This window comes from Canis lupus, chromosome 28 (genome assembly GCF_048164855.1).
Source record: "Canis lupus baileyi chromosome 28, mCanLup2.hap1, whole genome shotgun sequence".
Classification (NCBI taxonomy): Eukaryota; Metazoa; Chordata; class Mammalia; order Carnivora; family Canidae; genus Canis; species Canis lupus.
Genome location: NC_132865.1, coordinates 27,921,833 through 27,938,869, shown reverse-complemented (window position 1 = coordinate 27,938,869; position 17,037 = coordinate 27,921,833). Strand labels below are relative to the sequence as shown.

Here is a 17,037-nt window from a genome sequence, read left to right as displayed (position 1 = left end):
CGCTATGTGCTACTTGAGGACAAAGACCAGTATTCTTTCCCATTCCCAGGAACCCCTGCTACCACAAAGGTTCTACAATGAGCAAGGATTTAGTAATTATTTATTGAGAGAATAAAATGTTTGTGACAGCCAGATTCTGAAGGTCTTTGAATATCACAAAAAGGAATTTTATTCTATAGACATAGCTCTGAAGTATAGGAGGGATATAATCAAATCTATATGTTAGAGAGAAAACTTTGGTAGAGTAATGGATGGGCTAAAGATGGGAAATATTATAGGATTGGCAGAAATGTCTGGAGACACTATTATGGATTTATTTGGATATTAGGTTGAAGAATGGGAATATGATTCATGCAATGTTATATGTCAGGGCTGAATTACATTCTGAATATAAAGTAAGAAAAAAAATAAGAATTTTTAATCTGCTTCATATCCATGACATATCCTACCCAGTACTGCAATTCTGATAACAGATACTAGGCAGGAAAGCATGATTACCATACTTTACAATAATTAAACAAATATAGGACTTACACATTTATTCCAGAAATACTTTTAACTTCTTATAATACCTTATTGTGGCTGGATCAATCATAAATTCCTAGAAATTTATATTTATATTTACATAAGCATATAGAAATTACCAAGTTGTACTTGTTTATATTAAAAATCTTAGAGCAGTACTTTCCACATTTGACACATGTTATTCTAGGATTTGGTGAAACTGTCCATGAAAATAAAGAATAAATATTAAAAAATATAATTATTTTCTAAAATAGTAAAAGAAGATCCATGAATTTTCAACAATGAATTATAATATTAATGCCAGGAATTTCTGCCAGAATTTTTTAAATTTAATCTCAAGTTTTCTTAGATATGAGTTGTAAGATTAAATCTAAAGTATTCTGTAAAGATTTAATCTAAACAAATTTCAGATAATCTCATGATGTTTCTAACATTTTATAACACAATCAAATTAAAAGATCATCCTCTGCTATTTTATAGAATTCAAACTTCCAAAATAGTAAGGCTCAGGTAGGGCACAGACTTCCATTAGGAAATGGATGGAAATAAAGTAAAAGTTCAGCAGAGTCAATAAAAATTTTCCTGCTTCATAATATCCAAGTTATTTGTCAGAACATCTTTAAAGTCTATAAGATTTTTTTCTGCAAAGCAAGTATAATTAGATATACTTGATCTATTTTATACATTTAATATAAAAGAAGGGAAGACTTTCATAAAATTCTAAACTTGAATATGGAGTCACTATTATCACCATTATCCTCATTTATGAGAAAAAATAGATTGTGGTGAGGAAAGAAAGGTTAAGATAACACATTAAAAGTAAAAAAGAAATCATTCTCCTAAATTACATAACCTGTAAGTAAATATACTAGGAATAGGGTAACTGCATTTCAAGGGGTCAGCACTGAATCTATTTTATTCCATGAAGGGTTGTTTATGACAATCAATATTGCCACTCATTTTTGATGATCTTTTGTGTCCTCTGTGCCTCACATTAAATGCATCAACATGTTTGATTTTTAATTTAGCCTTGTTAAAGTAATTTAGTTCAACCTTCACTGAGGAAATGCTGTTATTTGCAATGACAGTGAATGCTATTTGGCCTGTAAGGGCAAATGGGACTGTCAGCCACATTGTCAAGTTTTGAGTTGACACAGTAAAGAAGCTAGTGAAGAGGGAGAACAGTGGGGTCCAGCTTTTAACAACATTGTGTGGTGGGACACCATGGATACACGTTGCTTTTTAGTTAGTTTCTGTTGTTCATTTTCTAAATTCATCATCTATTTTTGATCCTGTGAAAGTATCCATTCCTCTCTTTATCATGTAGAGTCAAAACTTCAGTCACTTTGATTCTTCTGTCTTCCATAGCACCCATCCCAAATCATGTCAATCCACATTTCACATCTAATCCAAATGTCCTGGTGCTAATTCAAACATTTGTCACTTCCCAATTGTGTAGTTTTCTACGGCATCATAATTAGTCTCACCTGTACTTTCTGTGTGAGCCACATCACCAAATAGATTAACACTATGTTCATCTTTAAAAAAAATAAAAGAAAAGATTTTATTTATTTATTTGAGAGAGAGAGAGCACAAGCCAGGGAAAGGAGTGGAGAAAGCAACAGACTCCTCATTGAGCAGAGAGCCCTATGCAGGACTCGATCATGACCTGAGCCCAAGGCAGATGCTTAACCAACTGAGCCACCAGGTGCCCAGCACTACCTTAATCTTTTAAAAAGTCTCATTTCCAATCATGTCTCCCCCAGAACTTTAATGTCTTACGTGATCTACAAACTAATGTCCACAATTATTTGCCTACTCTTTTCCAATTATTGTGGCATGAGGCACCATGAGCAGCAAAGTCTCCCATGACACCTTCCAAGAGGTGTGCAGGATATTTTGCGGTGTTGCTGCAGATCAGCTTGCAGAATTCTGACTCTCAGACAGACAGACGCTTCTCAGGCACCATCAGGCTTAAGTTCACTCCTCGCCTGAAGTTCTCCATATGTGTTTTAGGTGACCAGCAGCATTGTGATGAGGCCAAGGCTGTAGTTATTCCCCGCATGAACACTGAGGCACTGAAGAAACTCAACAAGAATAAAAAATTATTCAAGAAGCTGGCCAAGAAGTTTGATGCCTTTTTGGCTTTGGAATCTCTGGTGCTACAAATCCTGGGCCCAGACCTGAATAAGGCTGGCAAGTTCCCTTCCTCAAAGACCCATGTTAAGAACATCGTGGCCAAAATGGATGACGTGAAGTTTATGATCAAATTACAGATAAAGAAGGTGCTGTGTCTGCCAGTGGCTGTTGGCCATGTGAAGATGACAGATGATGAACTTGTGTACAACATTCAGTTAGCTGTCAATTTCCTGGTATCATTGCTCAAGAAAGAGCACCATGGGTTACCCCCAGAGCTTGTACTAAAGCATAACTTAATAAACCCTAGTTCTACCAAAAAAAAAAATTTGCCTAATACCTATGCTTTTTCATAATTTTCCCAAGAATTTTAGTCTTCCTTTGCCTATGTTCCTTTAGGCACATGAGACTTATTGATTATATCTACCATTAACTTCCATTGGCTATTGATAAAATAGGATACCTAGAAAAAATAGTTCCCTCTGCTAGAAAAACCAATCCATATTTCTAGTGACTAAAAGAACAGGTATGTGTGTGTGTGTGTGTGTGTGTGTGTGTGTGTGTCTGTATGCACTGTTCTATAAAGGTAATGTAAAACTTCAAACAATTTCAGGAACCTCTAAATATTGTTAAGCTTTACGAAAGTTGGACATTATTTATTTACTTGTTTATTGTCTATCTACTGCTCCTCATTGCACTAATGTATAAACTCTACAAGAGCAAACATCTTGGCTCTCTTGTTTACCACTATAACCTTAATCTCTAGAATAGAGCTCAGAGTCTAGTAAACATTCAATAAATATCTGTTGAATAAATGAATGTATTCCCAGTACTTAGCAGAGTGCATGATGTTTAGTAAGCAATCAAGAAATATTGATTATATGGAAAAAATACTAAATGACAAATATTAAGGAATAGCATAGTAAGGTAATATTAGGAATATGTGTGAATATTTTCAATATCATTTTAAGGACCCCTTAGCACTATTACTATAAATTTTGTAGTTAACATTTGACTCATGACAATGTTTCTTAGGGAGCAAATACTCAAGCTCCAGGAGGGTATGTGAAGTTAAAGGACAATGTGGCTGTCCATGACCCTCAGCAAACCAACTCTCTGGTTAGAGTTCACAGTGACTGGTTAGGCTGAAAGAGAGAACAGGATGGGAAGGTGAATATAGTCTTTGGTATCCAATGCAGAAGATTCAGAGAACAAACCAACAAGCAGGGCCTATAATTTTAACTGAACAAAAAATTAAAATGCAAGGTCCCTTTTTCAAAAAGAAAAGGATAAGAGTCATTAAAGGTAATAAAATAAAACTCATTCCTTTCTCTGTGGTTTCTTTCTTGACCTGTCATATCACTTTTATTTGCTATTTAATGACACCCTCACCTGCCATGGAAATACTCAGAAAGTGCAGACCCTTGTAGGAGCCCAGGGACTCCATCTACACCCTAGTAGACATGAGGCCACCACTGCCAAGACACCTACCTGAAGCCCCCTGACAGATCCACAGACCTGGGTGCAAGGGGAAGTCAACCTCCCCTTCCCACTAATGATGCCCAGTACATTGTGGACCTGACAGCATGCCTCCTTAAAGATTGGAGTTCCTGTAACTGGACATGCTGCCCTCCTGGACCCCAAAGGATGAGTGACAGGATCAACACCACAGAGTTGCCTACTGAGAGAGAGATACTGCTGCCATTTCCTGCCCTGAAAGACCACTGGGCATGTGTCCTTGACCTCTATCCATCCCAAGTCCTTGCCAAGGCCCCACAGAGGTCAAAGGGGGATGGAAAGATGAGAGTCTCATATGGGTGGCCACACCAGGCAGAGGGCATCAGCAATCATGGAGCAGGAGAGTGAGGAGGGCCCAGGGCATGAGGGAGCAGGGAGTTGGGAGCTGGCTGGAGAAACCATCTTGAGGAGGAGGAGAGTGTGTGAACCAGGCTCCAAGTCCTGGCCACATGCTCCATTGTCCCATATCACTTCACTCACAAGATGTAAATTTACAGATAAAATTCTTATGAATTTCAAGACTGGAGAGTCAAGCATTATACTCCAACAGTGAAACTTTTCTTAATATGTGTGACCACTCTGGTAACAGGTCCATGAAGATGGCCTGGGAACAGACTTCCAAAGGGAAACAAAGCCAGGAGCTAGACCTTCTGGCTCCTGACAGGACTGTGAGAGATAGAGTTGAGGAATGGATCACAGGAGTTCTTTCTACTGGCTGGCCCACATCACTACAACACTTCTAACTGCACTGTCTAATCTCTGTACAGACTTGTCATGTGCTTTGGTTTCCAATTTCTACTGCAGATGAACTTGCTGTAGTTGCTATAAGCCAATGACTGTAAAAGAAAAGGAAAAGAAGCTGGAAAGATAGCAAAGCATTTGGTTCAGACACTTAACATAAAAATAATGAAGGAGAGAGAAAAAGAGAAGAACAAAGACAATCTTCCTGGGAAAAGTAATACTTATTTGAATCATGGCTTTCTGGCTTTTCAAAAGATGACATATTATATCCATTTAACTACCACAACTTGATAGTGTAATGGGAAGCTACTTACAAGATGGGAAATGTCTCAAAGAGAAGGCATCCTTAATATTTGTTGAGTGCAGTCTGTGTGCTAGGAACTTTGTAAACATTATATTTGGTTTTCACACACACACACCCACACACACAATCTAAAGCAGACATTATCCTCATTTCTCAGTTAAAGACATGGAATCTAACAGTTATTCTAGGTCAATTATTATTCTGGTCAAAAACAAGTAGCTAGTCAATATAATGGCAGGAGATGAGGCAGGACAGAAAAAAAAATGTATTTTGTATGTAGATATCCCTCACTAAGCACATAAAAATTGCAAAGTCCAAAAAATGTAAAGAAAAGTTAGAATGAATAATAATCATCTGTTTGTATTGGGAAGTTAGGTTTATGAAGACACAAAGCAGGTAATACTCAAATTCACTCGACTGCTATTATATTATTCATTATTCTTTTTTTCCCTTCACAAATCACTAAAGAGAATATTTTTAAAAGAAAATAAATCTCTTTTAAACCAATATATTTTACTTATGTAGTTATATATTCAGAATAAATGTAGTGCCCATAGCACGAAGTAAAGGTAGAGCTGATTATTATATTTTTCTTTGCAAATGTGTTTCACATATATATTTTACCAAACATTCTAAAAAGCTCATAATAAAAAATTCTGAAAGTGCTTTAATTTATAATTTGCCTATATGTGTACTTTCTCCAGGGAATTTGTCCCATTTTAAAATATTTAATTAGCATCCTTAACTCCTGAGTTTTTCTACCTTAAAATTATGTAGAGATCTTTAGAATGTGCATGTGCATGTGTGTATGTAATATTCAGAAACATTTATTTTAATAATCCTTGTAAAATTGAGACTATTTTAATTCTCTCCTTTTTTTTTAAAAGAAAACAAGTCCATTTTGAAAAGCTCTTCTTCAGTTATAATTCTGAAGAGATAGCATATTGGTTCAATTAAAGCAAAATTGGTTGAAGAAATATAAATATATATATACCAAATATATAATATTTGAACTGAAATCTCAAGTCATACAAATCTATTGAAGAGGTTTTATTAATTTCAAAATACTTAAAAACCTAAGTTGGCTTAAAATTCCTAATGGAGGATTTTGAAGAAGAGAGAATTTTTACAAATAAAATCTCAATATATTTTCCAAAATTCTGAAAACAAATTTGTCTTAAAAATATGTTAAGACTTTGGGGGCAAATTGTCAAAACACATGTAACTCATACTCACTAAAAAAAATTCCTAATTCTAAAGTGAAAAATCAAACCTCTATAATCTACTGATTGCCAAATTTTAATCAATATATTTCTATTATCAATCCCAGGAAATTCAATTATTCTTCATTTTAGTGAGAAAAAGCAAACCACCATCAATGCACTAGTATTCATCTATAACATCCTTGATTCACTAAATCTGGGGTTGTTTGCCACCATTGTTCCCATCTTGTAGAGTAAGTTAAAGTGGGGCTATCTAGTTTCAATATCAATTCTAAAAGCCCTAATTTGATTCATTTCTGATGCATAATAATAAAAACGACATATAAGAAATTGGAATTGTGTTCATTTAACAGCTATTAATTACAACCCTGTAATTTGATATCTAAGTAATATTGAATGATAGTTCTAAACCAACTATCTGTTGTCTCTTACTCAAAGCATATCATCAGGGTTCCTGAATAAATAGTCATGATAGAAAGGGAATCCCTGTGGCAGAAATTATGAAATAAAGTACAGGAAGGATTAACCTCCAGCCTCCTGTGCTTTTATCTCTAGCATGCCTCAAAACCAAAGAGAGAATGCCTAACCATTAAAAAAGATTAAAGGTGTTAATTAGACTAAGAGATAGAAACCTATCACCCTTATGTCAGGGAGACCAGACTAAATCTTCTAATGGATTAACACACACACACACACACACACAGAAAGTATTTTATTCACTGAAATTCTGTTGATGATAATCTCATGTACATTTGGAAACAATTTTTGTTGTTCTGATTACAAATTTTGAGCAATATTTTTATAGGCACAGTCATTTCCATCATTCCTATCAAAATTGTTTATAACATTTGATAGTCAAATATAACTAAATGGGGCTTAGAAGAGTAACCAAACTTCATAACAATGAAATTCAGAATTGCTAATTCTCACATGTCCTTTAATTGAGCCCATTATGAAGTTAGTATCAGAAGATGTGGAGCTTCTTCTATTTTTCTTTCAGGAGAAACACAGAACTTGTTAGTCACATATATTACCTATGTGACATCTCAAGATGGATTTGAAATCTCTTACCATTTGGTGTTAGAAGAAGGGGAAAGTGTTGTCCAAGGTAATAATTACCTTTTAAGTAAGTCATTTTGTCTTTTTATGTTTTGTTGTTTTAAAATTTATACATTTCTATTGTTACAATATAAGGAAAAACAAGCACATGTATTTTACATAGCGTAAAGTGTGCCTATTATGGTAATGTGTTTACACACATATATATGCATACATATGTATGCATAAATATATACACATATATCTATTTATGCATATCATATGTGTATATACATCATGTGTATATGTATGTATGTGTGTCTGTATACACACATACACACACGTATTTTAGGTTCTTTTTTTTTTTAATTTATTTATTCAAGAGACCCAGAGAGAGGCAGAGACATAAGCAGAGGGAGAAGCAGGCCCAATGTGGGACTCAGTCCCAGGACCCGGGGATCATGACCTAAGCCAAAGGCAGATGCTTAACCACTAAGCCACCCGGGTACCCCTCTATTTTGGGTTCTATAACAGAAGATGAGATGTTCTCTATTTTCTCTCTCTCTTTCCAATGTTAAATATTTTCATTTCACTATACTTTAAAGGTAATGTGAAAGATGATGAGGGTAGAAATCAAAATGTTATGTGAACTAACAACATTTAAACATTTTTTAGACAATTATTTAAAAAACACTAAGAACATTACTTTAAAGGAACACTTTGAGCACACCATAGGAGCCAATAAAACCCAAACTAACAATTTTATATAAAGATGCCATCTATATGTCATATGTGTATCTATATGTCATATTTCTGTGTGTGTGTATGCTGCTCTCTCAGAAGGAAGTGATCACATTAGATGATCTCATGGCCCACCTTGGAGAGATTACCTCCTGTCCGTCAGTTCCCCGAAATCGGAGGGACTTCAGCTTCATTTTCAGCAGAATGTGCATGATGCAATGACAACGCTGCCTAAACTGGCTGTAAGTCTTAATATCAATGTGCAATTCACAGGTGTCTCAGATTCTAAGTGTGCATCTGAGTGCAGGATCTTTGGCCCGCTAAGCATAACTCTATACTATGGCTGGCTTGTTGATCCCCAGACTTATGAGGCTGGGAGTGCAGTTGGGAAACTGAGTTATAACCAGCTGGTAGAGAAGATTTTCACCTCCAAACACTCCAGGAACACCAACCTCATAACAGAACAGGCCCCAGTTGCAGAGCAGTTCCTGGAGACTATTGAGAGAGCTAGGATTTACCATGGTCTGTGTGAGCTAATGGCAGCTGCCATGAAAAGTGAACTTAGTGTCTTCTTCTAAAATAAGCATTTTAGTGCTATGACTAAGCATCAAAGCCCCTTGTACCTAATGGTCAGCACCAGGACCTTCTCCAGAAGGAGCAAATAGTATGGGAAAACTACGCATTGTGGATGGAGACAGGGGCCCTTGTGACTCTGACTTGTACTTCAGTCATTCCCTGGGTAGATTGGCAAAAGGTGGGAGTAGCAACAAGGTACGTTGGGGTTTAGCAACTTGGAGCTAGCCCAGCAACTTGAACGAGAGAAGTATATACAGCAACAAGCAGTCCAGCCTGCACCAGTGTGAGCCTTGTCACAGCAGGAGAGAGGAGCCACATCTGGACACATAGCTAGGGAGAGTTGTCAAGGCAGACTGTGCTCTCCTATGGTCCCTGCCAGTGCTAAGCTGCCCTGCTCCTTCTTTTAGAGGCTATGGCTATGTTGCTTGCTCCCCTAGCTCAGCCTGTGAGATATGCAAGGTAATTTATTTATGAATTGTTAGGGATCAGAGCACGCAATAAATATTAAATTCAGACCCAGTAATACTTACTGAATGCTTATTATAGCAATATTTGAGTTATCTCATTTAATCTTCACATCTCAAGGCAAGAAGTACCATTCCTGCCATCTCTTTATAGATGAGGATACTGAGACACAGAAGAAAGCAATAGCTCACTCAAGATTACCCAGCTAGTCAATAGTAGATCTGAAATTCTAAACAGACTTGCTGATTCTAGATCCCAAGCTCTCAACTCCTGTACTACAGCTTCATCCCATATTACTTGGGGAAAAAAATTGCTAGCTAAATAAAGACAGTAAATGCCATTATAATGATGTGTATTAGAAGAGGTTGCTAAATAAAAAGGATAATAAAATGTGATTTAGATGCGAATTCAACTAATTATATTGAAAATCATTTTTAAAATATTTTAGATCCCTTCCCTTATTTGAACTCAAATGATCAAATAATTTTTACCCAATTATCTTATCAGTACATAGCTGTCACAGCATGGTATGGCCCACTCAACAAGGTGACCAATGAACTAGAATTGCTATAAACTGAAAAAATAATTATCATGGGTTTGACAAATTTCTTAGCTATTGACTTACAGATTTATAGCATCGGGTCAACGTTGGATGCAAAATTTAGTTCATTGTCTCACTAACAAAGATTAAAGACTTATGATCAGAATCTTTGTGCTGTGTAAATTTAGTATGCAATATCTGCACACTAAGCTAACGGTGGGCTCTGCAGAAATACACTGGCACCCAGATTCTACTGACCTTTATCTTGGACAGCTGCCCTAACCTCCCATGGCTCTGATCACTAGAATCAATGGAACAGGGAGATTTCATCACACTCAAACTCACTTTCTTACACTGTGCCTTTTGACTGTTTCAAGGGCTAATGCTCAGCTAGTCAGGCCTTCAAGCCAGAGATTTGACATTTTGAAATAATAATTAAAAGAGAGCAGGCACTTTCATTTTAATAAGCTTACTTCCATCCTTCAGGGAGAAACTCAGCTGATCCAAATCCAAGAGAAATATGCTTGGGTTTCTCTTCTTTTTATCTGTCTCTGACTCTTATACCCAATCTTGACATTACACATGAAAATAAAAGCCAAATTGTATTCCGTAATTGTAAACATCCTGATTTTCCTAGCAAGGAAAGGAAAACAAAATATACGGAGCCTAATAAATCTCAGACCTATGTTTGGTGGTTTAATTCTAGTTTGGCAATAATACATAGTTGGTATAATTTAGCTCTACGTACATGAAAAAATAAGGCTCTTTCGAGCAAGATAGATTTGTTTTTAAGCGAGCATTGTTCAGTGGTATCTGCCCTCCACTTAGCAGCCGTCTACTTAAGAGAGTAGCTTTCATTCACTGATTTCACTTCCTCACTTCCTATTTCTCAACCGATGATATTTTGGCTTTTACATTCCCCTTAAGATTGTTCTCAAAAGCTCATCTTTGTTGGGCACATTCTGACAGCTGTCAACAAATTCAATGTTTCATTTTCATTCTTCCTTAATTAGGATTTGACACCTCTGTCATTTTTGTATATGTGAATAACATCCATACCTATATAGGTATATATATCCTAGGTCTTAAAATATTAAGCCCGCATATCTAACTACTAAGTGAGCGAACTATGGATTTTCCATATTCAACTACAATGCAACATATTTCAACTGAACTCCTCTTCTTTCCTTCCAAAAACTCTTCTATCGCTCACTGTAAATTGTTCTACCATTTACATAAAAACAGAAGTTAAAACTACCGAATTACATAAAACATAAATGAGGGCATCATTTTTTACTCCTTGCTTTCCCCCAGTCATTCACGTGTTAATTCTGATGAATTGTTTAATGCTCCACTCCTTTCTATTAGTTACATTTACTGAGGTCACCAATATCTTTACCTACAATTTCTCAGTGGTATCCAACTTTCTAACTATTTTCTACTGCAGCCAGAGTGATGTTTCTAAATTTCAAAATAATGCATGTCATTCTTCTGCTTAAAATTCTGTATTACTTTCACATTGCTCTTGGGATCAAAATCCTTAGCTTTCTATACTCTAAACCTGTTGTTTCTTCCTCTTAGGTCCCAAAGTAACTTTTTCCACCCATCTTCATTTTCCCAAATATCTTTGCATTGCTCACATTATGTTCTACTCATCTTTATGTTTAAATTTAGACATGCATAGGATCGATAAATCTTCCATAACAACTAAGCCTCAATGAGGAGCTAGAGTGCCCCATATTGTCCCCATGATAACATTTATCACATCAAATCCTAGTTCCTTTTTCAGTTGACCATATCTTTTTAGAAAAATCTAAATTCAATTAGCCAACATAATACATCATTAGTTTCAGATGTAGAGTTCAGTATTGCATCAGTTGCATATCACATCATGTGCCCTCCTTAATGCCCATCACCTAGTTACTCCATCCCCCCCAACTACCTCCCCTCCAGCAATCCTCAGTTTGTTTCCTATAGTTAAGAGTCTCTCATGGTTTGTCTCCGTCTCTGGTTTCTTCCCATTCAGTTTTCCCTCCCTTCACCTATGATCCTCTGTGCTATATCTTATATTCCACATATGAGTGAAATCATATGATAATTGTCTTTCTCTGGTTGACTTATTTTGCTCAGCATTATACCCTCCAGTTCCATCCATGTCAATGTAAATGGTAAGCATTCATCCTTTTTGATGTCTGAGTAATATTCTATTGTGTATATACACACATCTTCCTCATCCATTCATCGGTTGATGGACATCCACACTGGCTATTGTGGACATTACTGCTATGAACACTGGGATGCAGGTGCCCGTCAGATCACTACATTTGTATATTTGGGGTAAATCCTTAGTAGTGAAATTGCTGGGTCATAGGGTAGCTCTATTCTTAACTTCTTGAGGAACCTCCACACAGTTTTCCAGAGTGGCTGTACCAGCTTGCATTCCCATCAACAGTGTAAGAGGGTTCCTCTTTCTCTGCATACTTGCAAACATTTGTTTTTTCCTGGCTAAAAGTAATTAATTAATTAAGTCAGATTACAGCTGACTGATGTGAGGAGGTATCTCATTGTGGTTTTGATTTGTACTTCCATTATGACAAGTGATGTGAAGCATTTTTTCATGTGTCTGTAGATCATTTGCATGTCTTCTTTGGAGAAATGTCTGTTTGTCTTCTGCCCATTTCTTGACTAGATTGTTGTTTTTTGGGTGTGGAGTTTGATAAATTCTTTATATATCTTGGATACTAGCCCTCTATCTGATATGTTATTTGCAAATATCTTCTCCCATTCTGTAGGTTGCCTTTTAGTTAGCTGAGTGTTTCCCTTGCTATGCAAAAGCTTTTTATCTTGATGAACTCCCAATAGTTCATTTTTGCTTTTGTTTCCTTTGTCTTTGGAGATGTATCTAGCAAGAATTTACCGTGGCCACGGTCAAAGAGGTGGCTGCCTGTGTTCTCCTCCAAGATTTTGATGGATTCCTGTCTCACATTTAGGTCTTTCATACATTTTGAGTTTATCTCTGTGTATGGTGTAAGAAAATGGTCCAGTTTCTTTCTCCTACATGTGGCTGCCCAATTTTCCCAACACCGTTTATTGAAGAGACTTTTTTTCCATTAGATATTCTTTTCTGCTTTGTCAAAGACTAGTTGACCATAGAGTTGAGGGTCCATTTCTGCATTCTCTATTATGTTCCATTGATCTATGTGTTTATTTTTGTGCCAGTACCATACTGTCTTGATGATTACAGCTTTGTAATAGAGCTTGAAGTCCAGAATTGTGAAGCCACCAGGGTTTTTTTTTTGTTTTGTTTTTTTGTTTTGTTTTGTTTTGTTTTGTTTTTTTACATTACTCTAGCTATTTAGGGTCTTTTCTGGTTCCATCAAATTTTAGGATTATTTGTTCCAGCTCTATGAAAAACATTGATGGCATTTTGATAGAGATTGCACTGAATGTATACATTGCTCTGGGTAGCATAGACATTTAAACAATATTTGCTCTTCCAATCCATGAGCATGGAATGTTTTTCCATTTCCTTGTGTCTTTATCAATATCTTTCAAAAGTGTTCTATAGTTTTTTTTAGTACAGAACCTTTACCTCTTTGGTTAGGTTTATTCCTAGGTATCTTATGATTTTGGGTGCAATTGTAAATGAGATTGATTCCTTAATTTCTCTTTCTTCTCATTGTTAGTGTATAGAAATGCAATTAATTTCTGTGCATTGACTTTATATCCTGCCACTTTGTTGAATTCCTGTATAAGTTCTAGCAATTTTAGGGTAGAGTCTTTTGGATTTTCCACATAAAGTAGCACGCCATCTGCAAAGAGAGAGAGTTTGACTTCTTCTTTGCCAATTTGAATGCCTTTTCTTTTTGTAGATCACAGCTTTTTAAGATAAAGACTATATACTGTACTTCAAAACCTAGCATATAGTAAGCACTCAATAAATTTTTAATGACTGGCTGTCCAGTGATAACTGGGGTGGGGCAATAGTTTGTTGCATACATGGATGGCAGGTAAAACTGTTCATTCAGAAAAAAATTCCTTTCTGCAGAGCTCTTTTCATTGAATATTTGAATTTAAATGTTGGAACAACCTGCCAAATGACAGAAACTTGGCAAAGATATAAGCTGGCTCAATTGAGACATATTATTTAGTATGAGCACCAACATTTAGAAAATTGAAATCTCCTTCTGAAATCTTTTAATTAGGTAGTCTTTTGTTGTTGTTGTTTACATATGATATTGCATATCCTGTCACTAATAGAAATTAACTTGGACTCTCTTTGGAATGCACAGTGGTAATTATTCTCACTTCTCAAATAAACGCAGCATAGGATAGCAATGAAGTTTCACTTTAAAACTGAAGTTGGTGAAACTCCAAAAATCCTGAACATTCATTACATGCTAATAAACGACATCATTTCTAAAGATTACAACCAGAATTTTGTGCCTTGTCAGCTATTTTTACTTCTAAGGCACCAACAAACTTTTTTTCAGTCATGGTAAACTGTCAACTAACCTGCAATCTTACCTTATTCTAATCTAGGGCTTCTTAAGCATTCACGGATAGACCTTAAGTATTTTGTAAAGACCATAATTTTTTTTTCTAAGATTGTGTAAGTATGTAACTATTTATCTGGGGCAGGGTCCAAAGCTTTTGTTGGGCTTCTCAAATAGATTTTCAACTCTGAAGAAATTAACAACCACTGGTAATCATTTCATAAGTAAAAGAAAATTTATAAACTATTTAAATATTACCATATATAAAAAGATAGTCTTTGGGAAAGAAAAAGTTAGACATTTGTTGAATGTTTGTAAAATAGTTAAAATTAAATAAAACATTTGTATTTATCTCCCAGCAAAATTATAATCTAGAAATAATATAAATAAGGTAAATTACCCCTGGAATTTTAATTTTTGCATGCAAGTAAAGGCCACAGAAGTGATTCTTCCATATGGAATCTTATTTTCTTACTAGAACAAAAGCACTTCTAGAATACAAAACATATAAAAATGTTTCTACTGATCCCACAATGGTAATTTTCTAGTACCTTCTCCAGATAGTGCTTTAATCCATTCTTCATCTTTTCTGCTAATATGTGAATTTCTCATATCTTCTTAATCAGTCTCTCCATTCCTCTCTGTCTGTGCAGATTTAATATTCCATTTATTCTTATGGCCTAAGGCTCATTGATTAAACTAGAGTCTATTTAGGGTCTAGAATCAAATGAGCATCGAAGTGATTAAGCATAATAAAAAATTTTCCTGAAATAGCAAAACACCTTACTTGAAAACAAAGATTAGCATTTGCTATAAAAATTTGTGCCTCAAATCTTAGAAAATTTCCTTAACTGAAGAGAAAAGGACATAGATTAGTTAATATGTCCAGAATACCAAAATATTCTCAAAAGGGAAATATCAATTTAAAATATCTTTAACAATTCATTATTAGAATATTCGTTTTTCATTCCAAATAAATGCCTAGAAATGACTTTACAACAAAATTCTATTCTAGACATGATGTGTTTGGGGCGTTTTTAGTTAGTGAGGGGGTAGCACATTATTTTGGTTAGCATTCAAACAACAGCTTGGCTACACCTTAGCCAATATCAGAAAGTAATGAGTCTTAAGATAAAGATGAAAGTAAGTGTATACACCCTTCAGTTGGAGACAATTTCATTCTTGTTAATCCTATTCTGGATGCCTATCACAGAGCTCCAGTGCCAAACCATGAAAAATCATGGAATGCTTCCTTCAGACTACCTCACGCTTTTCACTAACCTTTATATAGACGACTTTGATCATATCCCTGAACTGCAATGAGATATTTTAGTCTACCCTTCAGAGTGCTATGGTATAACTTATTCTGGGTCTAAGAATGGAGAAAACACATACACACACACACACACACACACACACACACACACTGCTGAGAATATGGAGAGTTTTAAGAAGAACAGGGGATGGAGTGACAGACACACACACGCACACATACACAGGATACTGTGATGGAGAACTGATCTTGAAGTTAAGTTAGGTTTCTAAGTTAGATCTCATAATGTCTGGTTATGGAAGACCCATGTTGTGCTATTTCCTTTTGCTTAACTAGGCAAGGAGATTCATATCAGCCGTGGCTTTGGGATGATTCTCTGTAACACTGATTATCTTTTTCTGCTGGAATCACTATGTTACTTTTGTGATGACTATGGGAAAAAGTACATATTACTTTGAACATAGAAATAAGATTAACCTAGTGCATAACAGAAACCAAGATTTTGAGGATGCTTAAATAAGGTTTTGGGGATGCTTAAACAAAATATCACTTTGAATGATATTGCTGCTATTTAAAGTTCTAGAACTTCATGGAAACTCACTTCAAAAAATGGGGAGGGGAAGGCATGAACTCTTCTAAAAGAAGGTTTTAAAGAAACATAACACCTTATTTACAATGTTCCAATAGACCGTTTTAACCAGCAATTCAGAATTAAATGAATTGTTCTGAATATGGGAATTGTTCAGTCTAGAAATAAATGATTCTGCTTTAAGCTACATGTGTGATGATGGAGGCAAGGACTAGGAACTGATTATGCATCAGATTTCATAGGGACTCCTATACACTCAGAAAACAATCCCCTAGGTGTGTCATTTTTAAACATGTAGGGCAATGAGTAAGGTACAGACACTCAGGCATTCAAACACACGGACAGATTTGCTGGGTTGTCTGAGTGATCCAGAATCTGTTGACCTCCATTCAGTTCCAGGTCCTTCAAATATTGATTCAGTTCAGGCTTTCTTTACTGAAATGAAATATATACTCTGTGTTACACTGAGGTCTGGGCTGTGGATGCACTTCTGTAAATTGAAATAATAAATTAAATACATTTTCTTTTAGTTACAATTGGATAGAAAGGTGGCTACTTTCCAGTGGAAGAAGTTATTAGCTCTTTGTATAGCTTCACATTTCTTTCTTAAGCTGCAAAAAGCTGTAGGACATTTGAAAAATACCGACTACATTCTTCCATTCTTACGACAATTCATCTAGAGTTTGCTAACTCTGACATAATAAATTATGGCCTATCATTATAGTTCATGATATTTGAAACCAGTCGGCCCATCAAAAGAATGAAGAGAAAATGAGGAAGCAGAAAAGTCCATTTCACTAACCAATTTGCACCAACATCTAAATAGAGCCTAACGCAAGAAGAAATAGCCAGATATATTTTAGAGAGCTTT

General features: G+C 35.6%; 1 long non-coding RNA gene and 1 pseudogene across 6 annotated transcripts in view; one reads left to right on the top strand and one right to left on the bottom strand.

Moving 5' to 3' along the window:
- LOC140620347 (uncharacterized) overlaps positions 1 to 17,037 on the bottom strand; it is a 445,283-nt gene that overhangs the window by 184,387 nt on the left and 243,859 nt on the right. The window lies entirely within an intron of this gene.
- LOC140619894 (ubiquitin carboxyl-terminal hydrolase MINDY-1 pseudogene) lies at positions 8,329 to 9,209 on the top strand (annotated as a pseudogene).